We start from the raw sequence: 13279 nt of genomic DNA, 5'->3' as shown, positions 1-13279 counted from the left end.
ATGGTACCCAGCATATCACGTTATATTTACCTGCTTTCTGTAGTGTATTTTACCTGGAGGAACTTGTGTAAGAATACACTTAGCTGGGGATCCTATGTAGCTATCAGTGGGCCATAAGGCAATAAACAAAACTTGGATAACATTTTCCTAACTAGTTAATGAAGAAAGTGAATTAACATGTTTTGAATTTACTTGTTAATTTACTTTTCATTTACTTGTTCAAATTCCTAGAAAGGAAAAGATGTCTCTTGAGTTGAACGCAGTTCCAATTGAAATGGGGAAAAGGAAGACCATGCCACTGCATGGTGTTCTAAAGAGTGAGCTAAAGCCCTTCTAAGTCCTTTCTGTCTCCCTTGTAAATCTGCCCAGGCCACTAAGGGTGAAGTAGCTAAGGGTGATGTGATTTCAGGGCATGCAGCTTTGCCAAGGTATTGGTGGAGCTCAAATAGGATGGTGAAGCTCTTGTGTTTAAAGTACAGTTATGGAGAGTCCTCTAGTCATCTAAATTGGTGAATGAATGAAGGCTGTATACATACAAACAGTCTAGGTACAAATTCATCAGCCTAATTAACAAAGATCTGTGAGTTATGGCTGTAAATGGGACACTTGTACAGTGAACTTGATAGTACTATACTATCTTCTTGGCCAAGGAATTCTTGGTAATATGTGGGATGCTGGAAACAAGGTCAGAGTGCATAATCTGGGAGCAGTGAACATAAAGGAGGCAGAAACCCAGATTAGGGATTGAATGTAGAATGCTTAAAGGGAAATTTAGGTATCCATTGAGTTGCAGAAAATGTACAGAATCCCTAAATTACAAATTGTGAACTCAAATTAAGAATACTGCATTATTTTCTTTACTACAATCTCTAGATGTTCCAGTGAATGAAATGTGGTATATTTTTGCTGACAACATGCAAAAACTAAACCAATATATTCATGAGAACTTATTGACATGTTGCTGGATTTAATGGCATACACTCCTCCTAAGTAAGACAATATCTGGAGTTAACAGAGCAAGATTCTTTCAGTACTCAGATGACTGCATTTCCTTTGTAAAATTTAATTGAATTGGTCGAGAGAAATACATGTTGATTAGTTCGGGAAAAAAACCCACTTTATTAGAAGCCAAAGAAGCTGGAATGCCAGCCCTGAGGAGCTGTATGGAGAAGAGCAGATTGATGTCGTATGTATCAGAATCCTAAGTGTCCCTAGTGCTTTTGATTTTTTGGTCATGTTTCATTCTAGTTCCTACCAGGTTTTCTTTTTTGCTTGGTTTAAATTTGTTTGCCCTGCCAGATGTTTAGACCTGCAGTAAGTTATGCAGCCCACAGGATGGAGGCCCAAACTGTGTTAGTGTCCTTCTTCCTTAGCTAGTCCTGATTAGTATCCAGCTGGAGGGTTAAAGGGTTGCTGAACCTCTTGAAGAAGGTAGAAGATGTATAGTCATCATCTACTCCACTTACCAAATACATATCTGAGAATGTGATTGCTCTTAAAATAAAAGCTTATGGCAAGCTGTGTCTTTTTTAGTATCTGAAATGAGGATCTGAAAATAAGACCACTGAGCCACTTAATGTAGGCTTAGGATACTAACTTTAATCATCTTAAAAAGCAGACTCCTAGACTTATTATTTTATTGCAATTTTACTCATCCTTCTGTTAGTGACTTTACAAAGTAATTAATAATGGTATTTAAATTAATCATTATGACTGTGCCTAGTACTGTGCTATCATTTGTATTTTTGCAATGACTTGCTGATTTGCCTCACTTTCGCTCTTTACAACTAGGGCGACTAGGATAGGAAGGTATTTTGTTTTCTATTCTTTTGCCAGTTTAGTGTCCAAATAATTTTTAACTTATCTTGTAATTTGTAGGCAATTTTGACACTTAGAGAACACCCTGCTACCTATATGATCTCACTGTGCAAGAAGTGCTGGAACCTTTCCTGTGAAGAATCTATGCCCGAGGTCTGCCCATCACTAAGGTTTTAAGTCCATATGGAATGCTGAAGTAGTAATTCTCTGTAGTGGTTCTGGCAGAGGTTGCTGTGGATGGTTGCTCTGGAAATAGATGCTTTGGATGCCCGTAGACAAGAGGAAGAGATTCTTTAAATTTAAGGTCTATATTCATAATCTTTGCATTTACTTCCAGGGTGTCACAGTATTTGTATGTCTAAATTAAGATACTCTCCTTATAGATGGTCTTTTCTGCTGTATATCTAGATCTATCACATTTTTTGGTGTTCTATTTAAAACCTAGCAATGCACCTAGTTTTGAGTAAAGGCTCATCAGTTGATGACAAAGCTAAGCCTATAGTGCCAGCTGTTTCTGACTATTCTGTTCATTCTATTCAGCTATATATAGCTTACAGTAACAGCTTCATATACTTGGTCTTCTGCACAAAAATGCTCTCAGAGAAGTACTCTGGTTTAGTGACATATTCAGGGTTAACAACTCAGCTCCCGAACCTGCAGCACTTGGAGTCAGTGAAAATGCTGCTTGAAGGAGGACTGCACACTTGGGCTTTGTATGAAACAACTAAGAAAACTATGATAAGATTAGTAGGATAATAGATTACTAATAGTATGCTGTAGTAGAAACCAAAGGATGGGGGGTCCCTTATGCCGTGGATATCAGATCTTGGAAATTGTTACTAGAGCATCTTGTAGATACTTGCAGTTTACAGTGGCTAAAAAAGGGGGTGGAGGGGTTCATGGGAGAGACATTCATTGATGGTTAGTAAATGTGTAAGAACCACCTCTGCTTCAGACTGTCCCCAAGCTGAAAATAGGAGGAGGTTGGAGAATATGAGCGGGAAGTATGTTTGCCCTCTTCTTATTCTTCTGCAGGCATCTGCTTATGACCTTGGAGGCACAGTAAAACACTAGTTGGACCTGCTGAGCTGAAGCAGTATGGCTGTTCTGAAACACAGTGGAGCTCTAATAATTAAACCTTTAAATAGCAACATGCTAATAGGTTTTCTGGTATACAAAGTGAGAATAAAATCTATCTGCCCTGTTGTAAGCTGTGTTTGGTATATTTAAGTCATTTTCTCACTGATTTTTACAAGACAATAAACTTACAGACGGAAATTCTTTTAAGCCATAAATACCACGCATGCTGTCATGCCTAGAAGTACAGATAAAGCCAATGGGATGTTAAAAACGGTTGAAGTGCATTCCTTCTCTACCTGGTTCGCTCAGATGAAACTGTCTGCTATCAGTTTGGGCATACGGTGTTTGACCCTTGCTTGTAGATATAAATGAAATAGAGCTGCCATCATTTAGTCACAATGCACTGAATGACAAATTTGTCCACAGCAGTTGACCCGAAAAGTGGAGGCTTAACCTTACATGGAAGCCTCTGAAGTTTCTTGCATCTGCTTTATCTCTGTAAACATTCTCCAGTCTTTCCCCATCTTATTCATTACAGACAAGTAATGACAGTACAGACTGGTTGCAGACCTGTTCTCTGAATTTTATATTCTGTTACACTCTTCTCGATTTTGTGTTTTTCCCATTATGTGGCTCTGGAGAAAAAGGATGGAATAATACCCACTGTACTTTGCTTGCACTTGTGCTCCTCTTTTCTTGAGTCAAACAAACTCATTTTTTTAAAATATCATTTAATATATTTCAGGTTATGCATTCTATGCATATTTTTAATCATGCCACAGTATTTGCATTGTTACAGTTCTTTAAGGTTTTCCCATCACAAATCTGAGTACTATAGGTAATAAATTGTATTACCTGGTAGTGCCTGACTGAAATACAAAGTTGTGAGAATAATACTTAGAAGTGATATATACACACGTTATCATCTGCTGATCATGAGATCCACACAGAGGTACAAGAAATCACCTCCACAGTGTAAATCCAAAGGCAAAAAAACAATTGATGGGCATTCTATTACATTTCCTGCATATGCAATTAGCAGGTTATCAACTATAGTCTTTGCATCATACTGAACAGGAGAACAGAAAAACTACTTCTGGAATCAGTGTCTTAAACCTCTAACCTTAAACATTTGCAAAAAGAGATATTTTTTCTCCTTATGCTTTCTAAAACTCCTCATTGTCTATATAAATACCAATTGTAACACCATGTTCCAAGAATGTGGAAATTCAGGGACAATACACAGACAATTATTTTGTAAATTGGGATCATTGACTGAACTCATGCTAGGAGAAAATTGATGGTTTACATCTAGAACATTATTTATCCAAATATCTTCTGTTCACCTGGGCCAAGGAGAGGGAATGAGTGTGATGTACTGTTATCATTCAGTTCTACTATGTAATTCCATTCTTAGAAACGAGACACTCCCAATTTCATATTTAAATCAAGAGATTAGAATGTCCTGCCTTTCTTACATTTATGCAGGAGAAAGTATTTTTCCTCTATCTGTTTTCTTGCTGTATGCTGTAGATCTTTCTTGGGCATTGGGCAACATTTTAAGCTACAACCCACAACCTAAAGATAAAGGATTCCAAGCTAGAAGGCTGAAGAAACTTTGCTTGTTTTGGGCAGGTTCCAGACAAATTTCTATACTTCCAGTGCTCTCCAATAAGGGACAAGGTCAGCTCTAGCTGTTTCCACAGCTGCTTGTTCAAATTAACAGAGAGAGTAAACAGACACAGTTATGTTCTTCAGGTCAATTATAGTAGATCTTTCTGCAAGATCATTATGAGGATTGGGAGTGGGGACTTGACTGCTTACCTTAAAGTTCCTTTGCTCCTGTATGCTGCACTGACTGGAGTATGTGCAGCTAGGGAAAAGCAGAACTGAATTTCTTCATCAGCTTTTCATTTCTGTGGAACATGGAAAATATATCACTTAGAGGGGAACAGTCCTGTTCTTCTTCCTACATGTGTTTATGACTATCCGGCACATTTTTATGACTATTTTGCACGTTTATTAGTGTGATTTATTTGCATATAACATAAGAGGAAAAGGACTGTCTGTACTACATTAGATCAAGGGTCTGTTTTGCCCAGTATCTTGTCTGTGCCTGGGAAAGACCAAAAGGACAAATCATACATGCAGTGAATATTCCCAGTATATTCTTGCTGTATTCCCTGAGCTGTGGCTCAACATCTTCCATGAGCATATCTATCCTTTATGAACACATGCAAACATTCTGCAACCATGATGTCACCAGGAATAATTGCATATGAAAGACCAGACTGTTGTGTTTGCTACAGAAATGACTTAGTTACTGCAGAAAGTCTGGGCTTTCAAAGCAATACGGTTCTGAATTATGATCCCACTTAGAAAGTTTTGATTTTTCTTGAAAGCTCTGAACTTAAGGTTCAAAGTCCCTGTAGAAGTTAGAATTAATGTACCTGTATCACAGAGACACAGGCTTTCCTGTTCTCTTTTCAACTTGAGAAGTCACTTCAATGACTTTCAACAAGGTAATGCAGAAGAAGGAGGATCGCATTAGAAATCCCCCTCTGTCTCTCCCTCCTTGCAGGCACAAGCCCTTGCCTGGGAAACAAATTCTCTCAACTTCATCTAGAGACGATCAAACACCTTCTGCTGTTGTTCCCAGGCATTGTTAATTGTTGTTAATTTCCAACACCTCATTAATTATTTGCTATTAAAGATGTGAGTGAGGCAAATGCCCTTCACCCATGGATAGTCACAAGAATGGACCATTAATAACTACAGAAATGTTTTACTTTTGAAGTTGAAAGAGAGTTTGTATGAAAGTCACTTTGTTCGCAAGAAAAGCCTGATGCAGCATCAGGGTGTCATTTCATAAAGGGCTGGGTATGAACCATGCCTTAACATGCAAAAGAAACAAAACAGGGAACAGTGATAAAACTGAAGTTGATGTAATCGACAGAATATAGTGGTTAGAAGTAGCACCCTCCCCACTGCACCACTTCTCATTTAACTGGTTTTAAAAAACGATAATTTTGATTCAGTACATTCTGATGATAATTCCAATATATAAAAGTTTTAAATCCTATAAAAACTCACAGTAAGCTTTATTCTTTAGTATGCAAAGCAGTACATTAGGCTAGTATTCTTACTATGTTAAGACTGAGAAGCCTCAGCCAGCAGTGTGCGCAGGTGGCCAAGAAAGCCAATGGCATCCTGGCTTGTATCAAAACTAGTGTGGCCAGCAGGACTAGGGAAGTGATTGTGCCCCTGTACTCGGCACTGGTGAGGCCGCACCTCGAATGCTGTGTTCAGTTTTGGGCCCCTCACTACAAGAGAGACATTGAGGTGCTGGAGCGTGTCCAGAGAAGGGCAACGAAGTTGGTGAAGGGTCTAGAGCAGAAGTCTGATGAGGAGTGGCTGAGGGAACTGGGGTTGTTTAGCCTGGAGAGAAGGAGGCTGAGGGGAGACCTTATTGCTCTCTACAACTACCTGAAAGGAGGCTGTAGAGAGGTGGCGGTTGGTCTCTTCTCCCAAGTAACAAGTGATAGGACGAGAGGAAATGGCCTCAGGTTGCGCCAGGGGAGGTTTAGACTGGATATTAGGAAATTTTACTTCACTGAAAGGGTTGTCAAGTGTTGGAACAGGCTGTCCAGGGAAGTGGTTGAGTCGCCATCCCTGGAAGTATTTAAAAGACGTTTGGATGAGGTGCTTAGGGACATGGTATAGTGGTGGTCTTGGTAGTGTTAGGCTTACGGTTGGACTCGATGATCTTAAAGGTCTTTTCCAACCTATATGATTCTGTGATTCTGTGACTGAGACTACATAGTATTAACAAAAGTAGAAGTAAAACACAACCTCCAATCAAGGAATTCACAGCATAGATAGACAAGTGGATGAAGGGAGCTTGAACATTCCTCAGACATACAAATGTGTTTCCTAAGGTAATGCTCAGGAATTGTCTGTATCCTAGGAGCTGGGAAAGGATGCTCATTATTTTTGTGACAGTAGCATAACGGAAAAGGAATTTTTTCTGCCCTTTCCCAGCTTGTTTTCAAAGCTGAACCTGTCAGAATGGTTTCCACAACAGCGAAGTTTGACCTTCTTAAACAAAATTTTGACTAAATCGAAGGTGGTGTCCAATAACCTCTTCATTGTTGGCTTTGACTTGTGGGTCTGCTTTACTATAGCCATACAGCTGTTGTCAGAAATCCATCAAACATAATTTCTGGGACTTGCTTGTCTTTGGCTGTTGATGCCTGATACTCAGGTGAGGTGGCAAACTTTAAGGCTGTTATTTCTCTCCTTTCTCTGTTCTGGAAAAGGTGCCATCAAGTTAATCTTAAAATATATCCATTCTGCAGCTTCTCTGTCTCTTTTTACCTCTGTCAGCTTTCACTTTTATCTGGAACATTCGGTCACTCACTGCACAGACATTTGGTAATGACAGCTCCATGGCTGGCTGAAAATCAGTATTAGATTATAGCCTGAAAACCAGAATTAGATTATAGGCTGGTCATCTTTCACTGCTTTAGCTGCAGGGACTGAGTAACTGCCAAAGAGGGGCAGTAACTTCTTCCACTGCTGCAGCCAAGTCCAAGTAGGGTTGTGAATCAAAGCCTTCATTTGCCATTGTTCGCAGCCTGGTATAGTCACTTCAATTAACTTAAAAAAAAATAATTGATAGTAATATATAAGGCCATGAATTGCAGCAGCTGGGAAGTCTGTACACCACCCCTCTTTGCCTCTGTTGTGGACTCCACACATTCTTCAGGGAGTGGGTGGGTTGTATTTTCAATAATTTCTACAGAGTAGTAATTTCTTTAGCTGCTGCAGCTTATTCCAAAAGGGACTGTGAAGCAGAGCCAACAGGTCATCTGGGCAAAGACTGAAGAATCCTGTTCTCTTAAGCCAAGTTACTTATAGAAATAGTTCCATATACTATCCGTTGCACAGGAAATCTGAAGCAGAGCCAGGAAATGTATCCGTGTCTTCTGAGCTATGTTACACCTTCTTAATACCAGAGCTATCTTCCAAAGCCAGACTTGAATTCAATGAGCTGAGCCAGAATTTAAAATTCTCTGACGTCCAGCTTACAAACTAGTCAGTGTAGGGGAGTTTGGAGTGCTCCATAGCTGTTACTGCAGTCCCCCTGATGCTGCACAAGCTCCTGTTCTCTCCTCTGAGAGAAGGATGAGGATTCGTAATGTTGTCGGATCTCAGCTAATTAGGATAGTACCTAAGTAGTACTACTTTTGTCTTTTTTTTCTTTGCTCCATGATGTGAAATAATGAAGAAAGTAACACAGACTTAAATCTTTTCTTCTGTAAAACCTTCTGTGTATATTATATATCTAAATGGTGCTCGCCTTGAAGGCTGAAAAGGGCTGTTAGATCATCTGTTTATTTCTATAGATTGTAAGATTTCTCCTGACATTGTCTCACACCTTTTACTGGACCGTGGGATCTTCTCCATAGGCCTCCAACCTTGCTTTGGAGAGATCGAAAGGCAAGACATCCACCATCGTCCTGATTATTTTGCCCCTGTAGCTGATAAGCCTCAGTGATTAACCATTCAGTAGTCAAAAATAAATGTTTTATGTAAAAAAAATACACTGACTTTGCAAACACTTAAAAGTTATCCTCAAAAATATGCAATGTATATTGCAAACTCAGTGTTAGATTAAAACTCTGAATTCTATAGCCTTGTCTTGAGTTTCTCTTTAGAACACATGAAACCTTCCCAGAAAGTATTCTCACCAGATGCCAGATCTGCATTTGTTTTAGAAGAGCTTAAGTATAATGAAGTACCTGACTTGAGACTTTACAAGATAAGAAGTGCCTAGCTGGTGCTAAAGCTTCATTTTTAATTCACTCTTCATTATGGGAGTTGTTCTCTCTGGGAGTTTGAGCTGTGATCAGGAGCATAGCCAGGACAGATAAGGCACATGAACCCTGCCCTGAAAGCTGACAAACTAGCATAGCTGAGCAGTCAGTTATACTGGAGACAGATCTCTTTCAGGCAGTAGTTCAAGCTGAATTTATTCCCAGTCACCTCCAAGAAAGACTTGCTAAAAATGGAATGCACCACAATGATAGATGACCTTTAAAAGTTTATAATCTATGTGCCTACAGGTTACTGTCAGGAGGTAATAAGAAAAAGGAAAACAACAAAGCCTTCCTCTACACATGTGCATACCAACATGTACGCATGCTAATATAGACATAAAAACTCATATGTGTGTATATAATTATAATTACGTATTACAGTATTTATTACAGTGGATTTTAGACTTAATCAAACAAAATCCCAAATGAACTGGGTTTAATGAATTAGAGAAAACGAAACCCAGCAAAGCCATAAAACTGTATGGGCATTCACTTTAACATGTTTTGATGGAAAAACTTCATATTTGGTTTGAAAATTAATTTTGCGATCCCAGTTTGGGTTTTTATATGCTGTGCTGTGATAATTATTTTCTTGGTTTTTGTAATGACCAACATGTACATATTAGTGCTTTGTGTTTACTTTTCTTGTATTGCAATGCAGTTTCTTTAGGAAGGAAACAATGCACCATTGCTTTGTTATGTCTTTGTCCAGTACCTAGCACAGTGGTCCTAAATGCTCTTTTATATTACTTCAGTATAATTAATGTATGGTCATGATGTTTCTATTTGTCTATTTCTATTTGTGCTGGAAACTGAATTAATCCATGACTCCTGTAAAGTTGATGAAAAATTAATATTAGGCAGTCCTGAGCCTGAAATTTATGTTTATTTTGACTTCCTGGGCTTGGAACATGTAGGTGATGTACTCCTTTATCAGAGAGTAATAGAAAATCTTGCGTTTCTATATTGAAGAGAGACCAAGAGCAAAAAACAAAACAAAACAAAACAAACAAAAAAAAAGAAAAAGGAAGCAAGTTTCCTGGACGTGAGGCACAGCAATCAGATGTTTAAAGGGAGACATTTGCATATGCAAATACAATAGCTGTGTCTCCAAACATTATACACACAAATGTGCATTTGTAAATGAGAAGCTTGGTTGTGGTGGACCAAAAATTTGGTTCTTCATGTTCTATGGATATATTCTTTTTTATTTTGAGGGTGTGTTTGGCTTTAATCTGGCCAGAGAGGGTGAAGTCTGTTTTTTACTTTTCAGCATAACATTTTATAATTCCTTAGTTGTAAGCAAAACCCTTTTTCCATTGCGAAACAAAAGCAGAAATCTTGCAACCAGTGTATTTATCTCTCTTCAGGGGCTAGGGGTTAATATCCAATAGCTCATAACATCTTTATTATAATGTATTTATAATGATTTACTGGAATGATTCTGTAGCTAAGTATCTAATGTCGAAGACTAGATTTGGCATGGTGGAAAATGTCGTATCCTTGGGTAGCTCTAGGGAAAATAAGGCCTCAGCCAGTGCTTTCTGTGTAATTCTACAAACTGTGATAAGGATAGGGGTAATTGCATTAATGTCAATTAAACTATTAATAATGCCCATCTTGTCATTCCTAAATATAGCGGTCACTCATACATATTACTGTCGCCTGTAAAGACTGTACATAAATGAGATCATGGCTTATTTATGCTTTGAAATCTGGCCGACAGCCAGTCTTGTGTCTCTTGTATACCACCAAAATAGCTATTATTTTGGAGCGAAACAGCCTACGCTACTTGAAGAGGCCATGTCCTGTAACAGTGATGTTGATCACCTCATTCTAAATACACAGCTCCTGTATAATTGACAGACCCCCAGGATGCCAGCAGGGCACTCTGTGTCACTTCCATTCATGCCAGAGGAAGCTTTGTCATGACTGACAAGATCTTTAGAATAATGCTTGCAGCATCTCTGTGCACCTGAAGAAATGATATCTCTGTTGATGACTTCAGGTTCCCTGTATGATAGGTCCTAACTAGTGGTGCAAGTGCCCTTGCTAACCATCTATTGTGGGCTCCAGTATTTTGGCTGCAGTTGTGAAACAAAATTCTGTTTCTAATGCCATTTAGAGATTGTTAATTTGTCTTAAGTAGGATTATCGTGAGATAGTTTAAAGACAGAGTCCTGGAATAATGCAAATGGACATGCAGTCTCCATAAAACATGCACAGATCTATATTTAATAAAACAGTTGATGCAGTAGTTTCACAAAATGAAAGGCTAGTTGGTGTGTTGTGCAGTGCTTCAAAGATGGTGGTTCAACATCATCAGCTGCAGTGCGCAGACAACCATCATTAGCAAATTTCAAGAGTTACCAAAGGGGTCACTCTCAGAATTGGGCTGTTCTTCAGGCAAGAGGAGAGAAAAATATGAGAGGAACCTTTCAGTCAGAGCTCATGACAAATGAGAGGCCGTGGCCAGTTCCCACAGGAAGACAGAGAGAAGTACCATGATCTCCCTACCCCAAGGAGCAGGAAAGGAGGCAACAGATGATATGTATGCATTAAGGAGGAGAGGGGGAAGGGAAGTGAGAATGAGACTAGAATTGTTTGTGAACATCTCTGCTATTCTAATGCTGCTCAGCCCCCTACCATCTCCAGAGAGCCCTGTGTAAGGTTATAATAGGTGAAGTCATTTTTGTAATAAAGTTGGCTGTAGCTCTAGGCCATAAATCACAGGTTCAAGGACTCAAACTTATTATACATTTCTCTCTTGCCTTACACTCTCTATTAATACTTTGATTTGGATGAAAATTTTCACTGAATATGAAGGCAGGAAGAGTGAATAGTTATTTCATCCCTATAGAGAAGAATACGTTTACATATTACTTACTAGGATTATTTTCTGAAGAGTAACATTCTGTTTTCTTCTACCAAAGGAAAATATAATTTCAATGAACATGCTACTATTTCCATCTTATTTGAACTGACTTCCTACCACAAGGCTTTACTGAGTCTGCAGCTGCTGTGAGTGGTAGCCATGAGGTGGGCTGCCCTCTGCAAGTTTGTATCTTGTGTAGCTGAATCTTACTCCCAACTCAGCTTTCATTTATTCCTTCCTTACTCATTTATTCCTTGTTCCAGTGAAGTTAAAATATCCCCAGTAATGCACCATGTCTCAAAACCATGTAATATAAAAGAAAATAAACTGGCATCTTTAAAATTATTAGCATCTTAAGAACAGCTCAGTGCATTGATACCTCCTTGTCCATTTTTCTCCCTTTTGAGTCAAAACTTTGTCACCTTTGTTAACTAGGCATGTTTGAAACAGCTGTTTAAACCCTCTTCCCCCATTTTAATTTCCTTTATAACTTCTCCCTTTAAGTACAGGTCCAGTAAAAAATGGCTTCTCCCGCTAAATAAGAGTCCAATGCAGAATGAGAATGAATGTTGTCATATGAAGTGCATTTCAAATGTAATAAAGCAGAAAGGAGTTCCTGGCCCCTGTGTCAGTTGTAAGAGGGTGCATAGTGCGATCACTATAGCTCAGTGGCTGCAAAGCAGAAAATGAAGATTGTAAAAACGTCACATAAAGAAAAAATGCACAGTGGATTCATTTTGCGATGCTCATAATTCAGTAATGCCTTTAAGTAGCTAGAAGAAATATAATAAATGTTTTTCCACAACATTGATCATACTGTATCAGAGGAAATATTAGTGTGCAGGGAGCCATGATTATGCTGGTAGTAATTCTCGGTGCAGAAAACTCCTAGAGGATGGGACCCTTTATAGGCTGAACTTTTATTGGCTGCAGTTATTTACCTTTAAGAATACGCCCAACACACTGTCCTATAGCTAAATATTTTTGTGAAAACTCAAACCAGCAACTGTCAGTAAATCAGAAACCCTGCTACCATTTTATAGAATTTATGTTTTTCCTGTGGACACTCTGATATGTTCCGAGATACAAAAAATGACCAGCTGACCATGTAAAACAAATTTTCCTGCTGTGTTCTAAAATCTGGATTTGGTCAGACAGGTTTATTGTGCATGATCCCATCAAACCATTGCCTGTAAGTACTCAGTATCCTTAAGAAATTTAATGCGATGCTAGGTTAGGCAATAGAATAAAGCACACGGTTATCTGAAGGTTATAAGCAAACATGCACGGACCACCATGGACTTCCTCTTTACCGTACTGAAAAACCCACCAGAAGTCGCCCAAACGTGCCTGGGCTCTGGGATGTCACGAGGAGGACAGTGCTGATTCCTAGTGCCGGTCTCTTGCTCCGCAGGCTGGCAGGAGCCGGTAGTGCCGGGGAGAGGCGCGGTTCAGCCCCGCGGGAGGGGAGCTGCCGGCCCCGCCGCCTGCCCGGGGGCGGAGGGGACGGAGGGGGCCCGGGGGAGGCCAGCCCAGCCGTCCCTGCTCCGGGGATGGCAGGCGAGCGCCTGAGCTCCAGGGAGGAGAGCAGAGGTTGAGGCGAGGGGAGTGGAGGGCACCAAAA

The sequence above is a fragment of the Ciconia boyciana genome, chromosome 10 (assembly GCF_034638445.1).
Source record: "Ciconia boyciana chromosome 10, ASM3463844v1, whole genome shotgun sequence".
In the NCBI taxonomy this organism is placed as follows: domain Eukaryota; kingdom Metazoa; phylum Chordata; class Aves; order Ciconiiformes; family Ciconiidae; genus Ciconia; species Ciconia boyciana.
This window is presented reverse-complemented; position numbering follows the sequence as displayed.